Genomic DNA, 14976 nt, shown 5'->3' on the forward strand with positions numbered 1-14976 from the left:
CCGATTCCAACGGTCTCGGAACGCGGAATTACTAGGAATGAGAGACGGGTTTTAATCAGGTATGCACTGCAGCGGCATGTATTAGATACTACACCATAGGATTTTTTAACATCACACAGTTTCACCGACGTAAGAGTTACTTGCACAGGCATGACTAGTTAGCTTGTACGTTTTAAACTGTAACACACGGTTAGAACCAATTACCGGCACTTTTTAGAATTTCACCGCACTCGCTTTTTTTGATTAGAACTAATTACCGGCACTTTGTAGAGTTTCACTGAATATGCCTTTTTTTGATTTGTTTGATTCTTCACATTATTTCGGCCACCGACGGGACTTTACCAATTCACGTTCACCTAATTGGATACCATTGAAGCATGCATTTCACTTGATTTGTGGTAATCGGTCACTGCTTTCGTTAAAATCTTGGCTCTGATGTCATGAACTAGCTGCCGTTTTCGTTACATCCTGGCTCTGATATTATTAACATACGGTTAATTTTGTTTATAGGGAGTATCCCCTGACGAAGGGAAAACCCCGAAATGCATTGGGATTTAACCCTGTAACCCAAATATTCATATTGACAATATGGAATTTCATGTATATGAAGAGGTTCTAAACAAACCTGAAATGTGAAAATGATGAACATTCGTAAAAGCAACAAAAACAATTGAAGACTGTGAGAATAAACAGTTTATTGATTACAGACAGTTGTGGGAAACTCATTACAGTTTGAAGCTCAACAGAGTGCATACTGGGATACACCTTCCACTGGTGAAGGAATTATAATTCAGTGCTGATGTAGGCCATCACTAACACATCACGATTGTAAAAGCAAGCACAGGATTTTGATTAAAAGAGGGTCACTCCCTCAACCACACCCCTCTGTCAGACCTAGGCTATTGTTCTGCACCTGTTTGTGGTGGTCCAGCTGTGGCCAGTGAGGTATCAAAGGGGCAGACAGTGGTATGTACTCACTCTGTATGCATTCCATAATATATTTATATCCCAAGTACAGCATTATATATGTGCACACACGTAATCACATACACAGTACATGTATATGCGTGAGCAGCATTATAAATCTACACACGCACTCACACACAATGCAATTTCCCACAGACTTTCACCTGTATGCAACAGAAATGCTGACACAAAATCTTTAAAGGCGATTAATTCCAATCTATAGAATGTGCTTCGAGTGATGACAGAAATTAAAGTTACTAGACCAATCACAATAAATAATGTAGACACACTTCTGACCAATTGCCTGTGACTAATAGTACAGGCTACTTACAGAAAAGTGGGAAAAGCCCTAAGGATAAGACGGGTCCGAAATGATGCACTGAATTCACAGGGAGGCTTGAAAGACTGTCTCCGGAAACCAAATAGAGTGGCTGGTGAACCTTGTGCAATTGATACATACGTGGTGGCCATCTTGGAATTACATTAGAAGTGTTGCACGTTGGAGTTGGTTTGGTACCACTGGTGCTATACTTGTATGATCATCTATTCTATGATAGAGCATCAATATTAACAGATGGCTCGGATCTTTCCAGTTAATGTCCCTAGTCTCACACCTGATTGCAACCTCTCCTGACACGAGGTGTGGGGAGGTTCAAAGTTTCATGCCATTGTCCTACATTTATATCAATGCAGATGCCTCACCTCCCGCAGAGGTGTTGTGATTGTTATAAAATTCAGAGGACCTGTATTGACGTTTAGTTTCTTACTGACGTGTACACAGCTGTCGCCGGTGTCATCACTGAGTTTTAGTCAGTGCCTCATTACTTCCCTTCTCCCTTCGTGGTGACAGGCGGTATGCCACACTGGGGTCCTAGGTGTGCACCATGCCATGGCGCTTGGTAGTGCTGCGCTGCTCCTCCTACCGCTCCGGCTGCACTGGTTGTTATGCCTGGGCATTGGACAGTGGCAGCGGGCGTGGGAGGGGTCTCAGCATCGGCTCTCCCTGTGCGTGATTTGCTTTGTTTGGCCGAGGCAATCGAGATAATGTCTATTTACTGTTAACAAAAAGAAACATGAATGCCATCAGTGTTTCAGAAAAAAATAATGCAGTCAGCGAAGCGCGTTTGTTTCCAAGCCAAGACAATCGAAGTAACTACTGTGTTTCGCAAATAAAAAAGTGTGCGGCTGCAAACATCAGCTGGGCACACATGCTTCAGAAAGCCAACAAACACAACACTCCAAACACACGAGCCGAGGCAATCTGAAAAAATAGTGCACTGTAATTAACTTATTAGGCATGCAGCTAAATAAGACTTGTAACAGGGCCAGCCGGCATGGGAGGGAACGACACACCAAAAGGAGGGACGAATGGCCACGATATACCACTGAAAAGTAAGGAATTTAGAAAGCCATACAAAACCGCAAATGAAAAACAATGGGCGTGCTGAAATCCCACAGACTAGGTACAGAATGTCTTGAAAAGACAGCAAATGTGCTGCCTAGGCTCGACCTAAAAAGGATTCAGACGCTCCACTACTTCAGTCCAGTAGCTGTGATCAGCTAAAGTGGGCTCTTGTTCATGATTCAGTTTTTTGAAGGCTTCTGTAACGAATTTTAAAAAGTGTGTTGTCAAATGGCAATATGACCCATTCAGACAGCACGTGATCACCTCATTGCAAGATATTACATTGAGAATTCAGTGTCTGCTGTTCACTGTAGGCACCTTTCAATGACTGCCGTCTGCACAAGTATACTGTAAGGTATCAAACGTTGACAGTTTGCTCTAAGCAAGGATTACTGCTTTTGGCAGGCTATAACCATGTCATGCACTTCAACCACAGAGGCAGTCTCAAAGAATGTGTGCATGCCTTTGCCAGTAGCCTTGGCCAATCCCTTTCCATTGTGACTAGCAAGATTTAGCAGTGATTCCTAAACTCTCATTATGAAGTACAAGGCACTTTTGTGCAGTGCAAATCCTGACAGTCAGTTGAACTGGCTTGCAAATGTAGCAACTTATATTTCTACTTCTTTTCCCAAGTTATCAAGTTCCAAAACAAAACCACCAACTATGGCTGAATAGTGACAATTTTGTATTTGAACTTACTAATTATGAAAAAGGAGAAGAAATAAAGTTCTCTTTTGGATAAATATTGCATCAGTCTGAAAATTCAATAGAACGGTTTGTTATTTCCTATAATGATGGAAGAGGGTGTGAACATTTGTGAATTGTGATACTTCTTTCGGTCTTACTATTGAAAAAGAAGTTACTTACCATGAGTAACGCATTATCTGGTAGAGACTCTATCTAGCTGCACATTTCTTACCTTTGAATTTCCCATGCGTCAGGCTGGATCCAGACACTTTTGCTGAGCAATACCCCTTGCACAGTGCGTCGGGTGGCTCCGCGTGACATTGTCAGCGTCGGTAACGTCAGTTATGATGTCTCTGGGCGTATATAGGCGCCACCCAGGCGCGCGCACATCAGTACTTTCGTTTTTTTCACGCCAAAAGCGCAGAGCCACAAAGTAACTGACATAGTCATGTGCAAAACTAGGGCCCTGAAAGGGGAGTAACCCTAGCCCTACAATATTAGTCCAAAAAACAGGGAGGCAAGGGTGGAGTTGTAAGGAATCTGCAGCTAAATAGAGTCTCTACCAGATAATGCATTACCGAAGGTAAGTCATTTGTTCATCTGATAGAGACTTCTAGATGAAGATTCCTTACCTTCGAATTAGATATCCAAGTCATAACATCCCGGTGGTGAGTGCGGACCAATATCTCAAACTAGAAAGTGCTGCAGGACAGAGCGGGCGAAGCGTCCAGGCAATAGTGCTTTGCAAACGTGTGCAATGATGCCCACGATGCTGCATGACAGATGTCTTGGATTGGGACACCCGAGCCAAGGCCGTAGTTGTAGCCTTTCCCCTGGTGGAATGGGCCCTTAATCCCTCAGGGGGCTGCTCCTTTGCCAGGGCATAACAGATCTTGATGCAGAGAACGACCCAGCGAGAGATGGTCCTTTTCTGCACTGCTCTTCCCTTCTTCGCTCCCACGTACCCTACAAAGAGTTGGTCCTCCACACGGAACTCTTTTGTGCGGTCAAGGTAGAACGACAATGCTCTTTCTGTGTCCTGCCGGTGGAGACACTCCTCTTTCATAGAAGGATGCGGGGGAGCACAGAACGTGGGCAATGTGATGGTCTGACCCAGATGGAAAGGGGCCACAACCTTTGGCAAAAAGGATCCTCGGGTGCACAGCACCACCTTGTCCCGAAAGGACATAAGATAAGGAGGCAAGCAAGATAATGCCTGCAGTTCATTCACCTTCCGGGCCGATGTTAGAGCCACGAAAAAGCCCGTTTTGATGGTCAACAGCCGGAGGGGACAATTGTGTAAAGGCTCAAAGGGAGCACACATCAGAAAGGAGAGGACCAAATTAAGGTCCCACCGCGGAATAACAAAGGGCATAGCTGGAAACAGGTGAGCCAGCCCTTTCAGAAATCTATGTACAATGGGAGATTTGAAGAGAGAGGGCTGGTCTGACAGCTGCAAAATAACAGACAGAGCAGAAAGGTAACCCTTGAGAATTCCCAAGGCAGAGTCCTGCAGGGCAAGGGTCAAAATGAACAAAAGTACAGTAGAAAGAGAAGCAGAAAGAGGGTCAATAGAGCTTTCTGTACAGTATAAAACAAAATTCTGCCAACGGCAGGTGTATACCATCTTAGTGGAGGGCAGCCTGACCACCAGAATAATGTTACATACTTCGGGAGGAAGGTCAAAAGCTATCAACTGTCCCTGCTCAATCTCTACGCAAGGCGGCACAGAGTTGACAAGTTTGGGTGGAGAACCCTCACGTGCTGCTGCAACAGAAGATCCTCCCGAAGGGGCAGCCTGATTAGAGGATCGATGCTCATTCTCAGAAGCTCTGGATACCAGACTCTCCTAGCCCAGTCCAGAGCCTCAAGGATGATTTGGGCCCAGTCGCTCCTGATCTTCTTCAGAACCCTGGGCAGGAGTGGTATGGGCGGAAAGGCGTACAGCAGGCCTGAGCTCCACTCGTGATGAAAGGCATCACTGAGTGATAGCCACCTAAGGAACTCCAGTGCGCAGTACTGCGGACACTGCATGTTCTCTTCGGAGACAAACAAATCTAACCAAGGTTCTCCCCACTGCTGAAAGAGACCCTGCGCCACCTCCGACTGGAGACGCCATTCGTGATCCGCTAGGCATTGACAGCTCATTTTGTCTGCCCTGGCATAAGAGAACCTGCCAGTCGTTGAACCACCAGGGTTATGCCCTGCCGTTCCAGCCATGTCCAGAGACGCAGGGCCTTTCAACAAAGGATCCACGACCCCACCCCGCCATGCTTGTTGCAGTACCAAATGGTGGTGGTGTTGTCCATGAACACTTGCAACAGCTTCTCCTTGAGAGAGGAAAGAAATGCCTACAGTGCCAATCGGATCGCCCAGAGCTCTAACAAATTTATGTGAAGCCCCGTCTCCGTCAGAGACCAGTGCCCCCTGATCTCCACTTCTGCCTGATGGCCGTCCCGTCCCAGAAGTGATGCATCTGTCACAACTGTGAAATCAATCTGATTTTGGAAAGGGAGAGGGGTCTGCCATTGACCCAATCGCGGTTCGTCAACCACCACTGCAGATCTCTCGCAGTTCTTACCGAGATCTGGACCAAGTCAGGGAGATTCCCTCAAGCTGTGCCCAATGAAATTTCAGGTCCTACTGCAGAGCCAGCATACGCCACCTGGCATGCTTTACCAACAGGATCCACAAGGCCGTGAGGCCGAACCGCCTCAGAGTCAGTCTCACCGAAATCCAGGATAGAGGCTGAAACATCGGAAAAATAACCTGAATATCTTGGACTCGCTGCTCAGGAGGATAGGCCCGAAACTGCACTGTGTCCAGAACTGCCCAAATGAAAGGGAGGGTCTGAGAAGGAGTCAGGTGTGACTTCGGCACGTTTATAGAGAACCCCAGCAAATGTAAATTTTGTTCCTGAGCCAGCTGTAGCTGCAATATATCCTCGCGGTCCGTCCCAAGCGCAGAGATACCCCTTCGGGGATCGATTCAGGCGCTATACAAGTAAATAAAATAAAAATAAATAAAAATAGGAGGTCCACCATAGTCTGAAGATGGGAGACGACTGCCTGGGGCGAGGACGCCTTCAACAGCCAATCCTCGAGGTAGGGTGAAGATTGACACCCCTAAGCTGCGCAGATGAGCAGCGACCACCGCCATCACCTTGGTGAACACCTTGGTGTACTGGTAAGGCCGAAGGGGAGCACGGTAAACTGAAAGTGCTCATGGCCTACCTTGTACCGCAGGTAACGCCTGTGGACCAGCATGCTGGAAATATGAATCTAAGCGTCCTTCAGGTCCAACGCCACCATCCAGTCTTCTAGGTCGAGGGCAGTCAAGACCTGAGCAAGAGTGAGCATTTTGAACTTCTCCTTCTTGAGTAAGTGATTGACGGTCCGAAGATCTAAAATTGGCTGCAACCCTTTGTTCTTCTTCGGAATCAGAAAGTAGCAGGAATAACAGCCACTGTAAGGGACCCTTTCTATAGCACCCTTTACCAAGACAGCTGTAACTTCCTCTTGGAGCAACCTTAAATGATCCTCTGTCAGCGGTTCATGATTTGGCTGAATGAGGAAAAGAGAGGAAAGGCAGAGAATAGCCCCCCTGGACGATCTGCAAGACCCACTTGTCCGATGTTTTGGATCTCCAGTGGGGGAGATGATGACAAATTCTCCCACCAACTGGAGTAGTGTGGTCCTGCAGGGTCAGCCTAGGAGTGCTTGGCGGCTGTGGCTGCCGGGGGCAGTATGGCCGACAACTTCTGGCCTCCATTCCTGGATCGGAATGCACCGCGTCCACGTCCTTGCACGGCTTGGGCAGTCTGTGCAGGACGGTGGCTGGGATAGGGCTGATGCGGCTGGAAACCCCTTCCGTTGCCACGAAACGGGTGAAAGGAAGACTGGCCATGACGAGTGGAGGAGAAGCCCAAGAATCTGGCCATAGCTCGAGAGTCCTTGAACCTGACCAGAGCAGAGACTGCCTTTCCCCCAAAAAGACGGGTTCCAGCAAAGGGCATGTCCATCAGATTGACTTGGACAATGCCCGAGAAGCCAGTTATTCTAAGCCAAGCATGGTGTCTTAAGACCACTATTGTTGAAATTGACCTGCCCATCGTTTCCGTCGTGTCTAGGCAACACCGTACAATGAATTTTGCTGCATCTTCTCCCATCCATGACATCTTGGGAGAGCACAGCCTGGGCCTCTTCCGGGACCTATGGCAGCACTTGCACAACCATCTACCAAAGGTAATGGGAGAAACGGACAAATAAGCATGCGGTATTCACCGACCGCAATGCCAGGCTGGTGGAAGCAAACATCTTCTTCCCAAATGAGACCAGCTTCTTGGATTCCCTATCCGTAGGGGCAGAAGGGAACATGCCCTGGGATGTCGAAGCCTGCACCACCAAACTTTCTGGGGTGAGTTGTTGGCTGAAGAACTTTAAGTTGCCCTCTTTGGCGTGCAATCATCCTATTCACAGGAGCCTCTGTGCTAGGCTTGGACCACGTACCTAGAAGGACATCTGTAAGTGCCTTATTTAAAAGCAAAAGGGGTTCGAAAGTGGAAGCCCCTGGTTGAAGCACCTCGGTTAGGAGATTAGTCCTGACCTGCACGGAGGGTAGCTCTAGTCCAAGGACCTCAGCTGCCCTCTTTACCACCATGGTATAGGATGGCCCCTCCTCCGTAGCCAATGTTGGCGGAGAAAGCATGGCAGTATCTGGAGAAGTGTTCAGTCCACTGGCCTCCCAAAGATCCCCATACCAGTCCAAGTTCTCCTCAGCAACATCCTGGTGTTCCAGAGGGTACATAGACCTCCTCTCCTGAGCCAAGCACATCTTCAAAGTGCTCAGGCGACAACATAAAACCCCTGGGTTCAATCGATGTCGGAATCTGCGACGAGCGGCATCGTTCCGGCTCCGTATCGTCGGAGATGAGGATGGGTCTGGCACCGCCGAAGCGCACCAGCAGCATCGACTTCGGATCCGATGCCGGAGGAGGTCACGTTGGCATGACCGGCGTCGACCTGGATCCAGGATCGGATCCTTGAGGCCCCACAGGCACCGATGGTGACAAACCTGATGGGGCCCCTTCTGACTCTGCCGGGCCTGTGGGCTCACCAGCGTGGTTGTTCCGCTAAAATACGCAGCGCATGGCCATGTAAAATTCTTTTGTTTGAGCGGGAGTCGCTCCAGCTCCCGGAAATGGAAGGGGGCGCAAAGTCAACTCTGGCTCCGTGGATCCGTGCCTAGAGCGTTGGTGCTCCTTACCTTTCTCGAAGACGGACGCCAGTCGAGGTGAAGGTGAAATCCGCTTGGATTACTTCTTATGCCCCTTTCCAGAGTGTCCTGAGGGCCCCGAGTGGGAAAAAGAGGACTTAAGGCTCTGGGAGCAGTCCCGTAACCTCCTCTTCTTCGAACTGGACCAGGACCTCTGTGGAGTCTAGCTGGACGGTGTTGACTGCCGGGCCACGAGGAGCTTCATCGCTCCCTCCCTCAAGGCCGTCGGAGCAATGGCTCAGCAGTCCGAGAACTTCGAGTCGTGGTTGCGCTCAAGACACCAGAGACAGATGATGTGGGGATCGGTGACAGGCACAGCATGGCTTGAAACCGGCCCTCCTTGAAGACTTCCCTCGCACACGAATAGGAAAGAAGATTTGGATTGAACAAAAGTCGAGAAAAAACCTCCCAAACAGCAGCAGAGGGGTAGCTCTTCCTGAACGGCGCTTAGCTGACGCGGAAACAAAAGAACTGCCGTCCGTGCGACTGAGTGGCGCCTATATAGGCACCGCAACGTCATAACCAACATTACCCGGAGCCGAATGGAGCCACCCGATTCTGCATGCAAGGGGTATTGCTCAGCAAAAGTTTCCAGATTCAGCCTGTCACTTGGGAAATTCAAAGGTAAGGAATCTGCAGTCTCTATAAGATATAGTGAAAGTGTCAGTCTTTTGTCTTGGTCACCCCTTTCGATGCTTGCACCCATTTAGTACAGTAAAGGTGTGCGCCAGAATTTATGACAAACTCCAAAATGGTGATTGTGTACACTACGGTGTGATGCAAAATCCAACTCAAGCTCTGGATCAAGTTTGTAGCTCTCAGACCAGGAACCTGCCAGTGCCAAAGGTGCCGCGTACTGCAGGGGCTGTCGGGGCTTTTGTTACGACACTGACTAGAGATATAGAGGAGATCTTTAGGTAAAGACATAACTATAACATGCATTTGCAATAACACAGGTCTTATTTGCAAGAGTTAGAGCTATTGGCTTTGTAAATGACAATGTCTTTTACCCATGTTTTTTTGTTTGGAGTGTAGTGGACGCATAAAAACGAAGGCTGTTCTCCAACCTGAGCCTGGTAACAACAGTCATTCTTGTCCATGAACTTAGGGTTTTTAAGAAGAGACTGGAGGGCAGAATACAACACCAGGCAAAACCATATTTTACGCCTTTACAGTTGTGACTAGCTGGTGGAGTGGCATGCACACAAGTGAAAGTGACTCACAGTACCATAAAGCGCATTTTGCCGTAACAGCTATTCGAGCAGATGCTCTATATGACCTTAGGTTTACTTCGATTTCAATAATTATCGACAGTAAATATGTGTTTGTTTTCCAAACATTCTAAAATTTCCCCGAGACCTACAGCGCTTTATAAAAACAGCAAGATTATAAAACGTTAAATTTGACAAAAGTATCAACTCCACAAGCGTTATGGGGGGTAGGGGGCTAAATGATGAGCCACTGGAACCCCTGTGGGCTCAGTGGATCCCACTTTCACGCATTAGAGCATACCTCTCAACTTGTTGGCTCGTGAATGAGAGTGAAGCCGATATTTAATGGGGTAGTTCTATGTAAGTAAATGAAGGAAAATTTTAAGAGGGCGATACGGCATGGAAGAGGGTGACCTCCCAAACCCTAAGGAAGCACATTGCCATAAGATGAGAGAATTTTATTGAAAAGACGTACACCCTTCAAGCGAATGTGTTATGACAGGTATGAAAAGTTACCCCTGGTATGATGTAACTCTCTGATTCTTCTCTTTACTGTCCCTAGGTGGCAGTGTTGTGTGTACACACAGAAGAGCTGCAAATTATCCTTACCTGAGGATGCTCTGAGTGGTTGTAAATGAAGTCCGGATGCACAGAGAGCAACTCTCTCCATGGGCAGTGGCTAGTTTCTGTCACAGGAAACGTCTTTTCAATGACCTAGGGCCAAGCGTGCGAAGCATTGGCTTGGCATGAGCGTAGCTGCCCACATGAGGTCAAGTGTATTTGAAAACTATGACTATGCGGATCTGTGATGAAACCGGGCACAATAGACAGTTGCAACCGGCACTAGTTGGGAAAGTTAAAACAAATGGGCTAGAGCGCTGCTCACGAGACAGTGACATCTGCAGTCGGCAACAAGTAATGCATCGTACGGCTCGCAGTGAAACTTCAACATACTGGGCCCGATTCACAGAACTAACTTAAGACAAAATCCTAAACTTACTACCATTTAAGTATTCACAGAAGGCCCTTACTCATTTTGGTATTCACAGAAGGCACTTACTCATTTCGGTATTCACAGAAGTTAGGAGTCCTAACTTTAGGACTCCTAAATGCCTGTGAATACCGAAAGTCTTAAAGTTAGTATTTTTCTCAGTTTAGGAGTAGTAAAGTTAGGACTCCTAAATTTACTACACCTAAACTGAGAAAAATGCTAACTTTAAAACTTTCGGTATTCACAGAAGGCATTTAGAAGTCCTAAAGTTAGGACTAATGCCTTCTGTGAATACCGAAATGAGTAAGTGCATTCTGTGAATACCAAAATGAGTTGCCTTCTGTGAATACCAAAATGGTAGTAAGTTTAGGATTTTGTCTTAAGTTAGTTCTGTGAATCGGGCCCTACATGCCTGTCAACAGTGCGTATTCGCACTCTCGCAAAATTCTTAGGAACAACTGTGAATGTATTAAGTAGAGAATGTAATTCAAGCTGAACAGTGTGTGACTGCGGAGAAACTTGGAAAATGAGGCAAACAGTTTGCGGTGAATTCTAGCCAAATCACTTAATATCCCCGTGCCTAAAAAAATGTATGAATTAAGGAGAGAGTTAAAAACTTTGTGTAATGTAACTGGCAGTTGTTCATGTAAAGCGCTAGAATACCTTAAGGTCGAGTTCGTGCTATCTAAAACTGCAACAACAAAAACAAGAAGACATTATGTACAACTGAAACACCCTATTAAAAAAGAATTAACATAAAAAATGTAATCTGGTTTCTTGTCCTTGTAATGCTGGCAACTTCTTCCTGCCTGTTGTAATGCTTGTTTGTTTAAGGATTTTTGTTATGGGGTGGGGGAGGGGGTAAACACATACAACAGGCGGTGGAAGTTGAGAAATAGTACCTGAATTAGTATATGAGCATCTGACAGATTTTACGGGAATATCAACTGATGCCAGAAAACAAGGGTAGAATGAGGGAGGTGCTGATCACCTGAACATCACCTCCGCATCAGCACACCACTGCTGATGCAGAGGTGATGTTCAGGTGATTCTGAATAATAATCAGGTGGTGATGGGGTGATGCTGAATGATAAGCAGGTGGTGCTGAAGTGATGCTCAGGTGATGCTGAATGATACTCAAGTGGTGCTGAGGTGGTGGTGTGCTGAGTGATACTGTGGTACTGAGTAATGCTGAAGTGGTGCTGAATTAGTGCTTAATTGCTGCTGAGGTGATGCTGCGCTGGTGCTGCACTAAAGAGGAGATGGTGCTGTGCTGATGCGGAGGTGGTGCTCAGGTGATGCTGTAAATCTAGCCCTAGCCACCTTGAACGTGATCTAACCCCACAGCACATAACTTTTTTAAGTCAGTCACGTGCTTTTCTGAGATGTTGCTCCTCAGTAACCATCACACTGAGCAGCGACCGTCAAGGAAAGGCGATTCTCTAGGCTCAATTCTATCCACATAAACCACAACAAGTCTACATGGCTTGGATTAAAGCCACAAAACTATCCCAACACAACTTAGAGTTACATTATTCAATAAGATTTTGATGGTCCAAGGACTATAGACAGTCAAGAGGTCAGTGCATATCAGGTCATAATACATAAAGGATGGAATGCATTGTTCCACTTGCACTGCTCATCTGGGTGTGTCAGGAACTAAAGGGGCAGTACACCATATTATTGTCAAGGCGCTCTTCTGAGTGAAGAGTGAATAGTGCATATGTGACTGATGGATAATTTGAAGAAGGAAGTCTGCGTTTTAATGTCAATTGAAGAACAGGGCTCAGTGTAACGGGGACAGGGATGCGCTGCAGGCACATGCAACAAGGACAGAACAAGAATGTCTACTGGGCTGCATCTTAAAATAATACCTTAGGGATACACAGACACCTAGTGCACAGATGTGTCCTAACCTTCGCTATTTTGCCCACATGCAATAGTGTGTGGAAGCAGCAGCTCAAGGCTTCCTCATTTACAGGAAGCCATTCCACCGTATATTGCGTTAACACGTTCCATATTACAGTAGGGTCTACGCACATGTGACTGCCCTGATACCAATTGAATCCCTCCCCAACCCTGGGGCACTGTGTTTAAGGACTGCACATCAGACACAGCTGTCCTGTTTGAGGACTTCACTATTACTTTGGATCCAGTTCCTCTCCAGGCCACGCTGCATATATGCCTCTTTCGAAATGCAAGCCTATATGTAAAGTCAACAGTACTGTCAGGCACCTGTTGCCGCCATCCATATTAATAGTGGACTGAACTAATACACAACCCGGTTGGGCAGACACCAGGTCAGTGCTGGTATTACATGCAAAAACAAACGGGTCATATGCCCAGTCCTGGTGTGTCATTGCTGCGTCCTCCACTTACAGTCACAGCTATTAGTATGTTTGTGTTTCCCAGCAATGTTGTCAGTCCACTACACAGCAAATGGAAACTAGCGACCGTCAAAAGAAGCCTTTTTTTTGGCACCTGTTTAACCACACCAGCCACACAAATTAATGCTGGCATGGCTTCGATCAGGGCCTTGGTTAAAACCACAGATAAACAAGACAACTTGTATAAATTAACTTAACCAACGCCACAAAATTAAAGTGTTAAATTGAGTTAAGCAGGCCATGCTCTGGCTTGCGACACCCTATCTATTAGGCCCAACACAGTCTACTCAATCGCGTGTAGATTTAAAGATTTACCAAACCGTATGAAAGTAAAAGCGCAACTAAATAACATCCCAGTTATAAAATTAACCTGCATGGAATCATACTACCACAAACTAAATTCGAATGCGAAGTAGACAAAGTCTAAAGGTGTGTAAATTACCCTACAACTTTTGGTAACATCACAGACCCAGTTGAGTCAAAAATGTAGTAGCACGTTTTTCCATAAAGGGCAAATGAAAATATAGTTGTGAAAAAGGGTATTGTTTTACAGCAGTTACGGAGTCCACTAGAAACAGATAATTAAATGGCACACTTGTTAGTTAATCGTGACCCTTCAAAAACATACGTATTTAACATAACCTTGAATAAAGAATGCCTAGGAAAAGCTCAGACTGAGTGCAAAGTCCTCAGGCGAGAGCATTCAAAAGTCATGAGTTACCTTTGAGTTCAGCACCAACACATTCCACAAGATGCCATTGTCGCCAAGCCATGTGCCCTTGATCAAAAAGCAAACAACTCCGCCAACATGACTCAATGTGTAACACGGCACACTAAATTTAATTTGAAAACACATCTGCAAATTAAGTCACTTATGAAAGCAGACTAAATGGTATAGATTTCGAAATGCAACCAACTACACATAAAAATTGCAACACCTACCCAGGGAGGGCAACAATAGCTTAAGTACACCATCCGTAATATAAAAAAATATTAAAACTTTTTACTAATCACATCGGTCGCTAAGAGTTTATGATTGAACGCACAATCTTCCAACCAAAATGAAAACGTCTAAAAACAACCTAGCAAAGCTGGATAGATGTTGCTTTACAAGCACTCTCTCGCCTTTGGGACCTTATAAGTGTTTAGCCATGCAACAGCAGAGGGGCAAGAAGGGTGCCAGGCAGAGCATGAGGAGCGTCTAGCAGCACCAGGCCTGTCAGAATTTTTTACGGACCCCTATACAAACAACTATGCTGGGTCCCAAGTCACAAGCGCCTGTTCCGAAGTTTTAAAATAAAGTGTTATGCGAAAGAGAAAACACAGTAGCTCCAGTCTCCGCCACCAACTAATGATTTCAAATGCAACAGCTGACATGAAAATACACAAAATGCTAGCTTCGAAACCTATGCATAGATTTTATAGCACAAGCACCGGTACTGTCAAAGCGCAGGGTCTGAGGAAAAGAGTCCCTTTGGCAGTCCTAAGCATTAGTGCTTTCAGTGGGATGAAAATGGTAAGGGTTACCTTTAAAAGGGGCGTGGTTAATGAAGCTTTATCTCGAAATTCTTTGCAAGAGACGTGGTCTTAGATGAACAAAACAAATCAAATAAAAATTGGAAATATCTATGTACGCGAGTCACACAGTGCAAAGACAGAAGTGTCAAAGGCACTTCAAAAATGTCACAAAGTACCAATTATCAGAGTTCCCTAGCTCAGAATCCTCCCCGAACTTGGTAGGTCTGGTCTAGAAAAATTCAAAGCAGCTCATATTGCAGTGGGCTGGGTTTTTCCTCTTCTCAGGATGAGGTCAGCTGCCTATGAAAAGAGAGCTCAGTGAAAGACTACACCACAGCCGGCCCAACTGGGACTTATAGTCTTTCCAATGTCCTCCATTTTGTGAATGAAATTCCTCCAAGCTCATTCAAAGAAGAAAAAAAAAGCTCCCTGAAGGCAGACGAGTTCGATACTGTGCGCGCGGGGCACGCAAGAGTTCATGAACCCACAGAGAGGGGGGTGGCGTTAGCTGTTTATAGCGCAGGCGGAAATGCAACG

At 46.2% G+C, this 14976-nt stretch overlaps 1 protein-coding gene, 1 non-coding gene and 1 pseudogene across 2 annotated transcripts in view; all 3 read right to left on the reverse strand.

The window, feature by feature from the left end:
• ACSF3 (acyl-CoA synthetase family member 3) overlaps positions 1 to 14976 on the reverse strand; it is a 501265-nt gene that overhangs the window by 93870 nt on the left and 392419 nt on the right. The gene's annotated exons all lie outside the window — the stretch shown is intronic.
• Positions 11903 to 12037, reverse strand: LOC146776410 (small nucleolar RNA SNORA16B/SNORA16A family; annotated as a pseudogene).
• On the reverse strand, positions 12932 to 13073 carry LOC146776411 (small nucleolar RNA SNORA16B/SNORA16A family). The gene has a single exon (XR_014974841.1). It is a non-coding gene; the product is annotated as a small nucleolar RNA SNORA16B/SNORA16A family (small nucleolar RNA).

This window comes from Triturus cristatus, chromosome 12 (genome assembly GCF_964204655.1).
Source record: "Triturus cristatus chromosome 12, aTriCri1.1, whole genome shotgun sequence".
In the NCBI taxonomy this organism is placed as follows: Eukaryota; Metazoa; Chordata; class Amphibia; order Caudata; family Salamandridae; genus Triturus; species Triturus cristatus.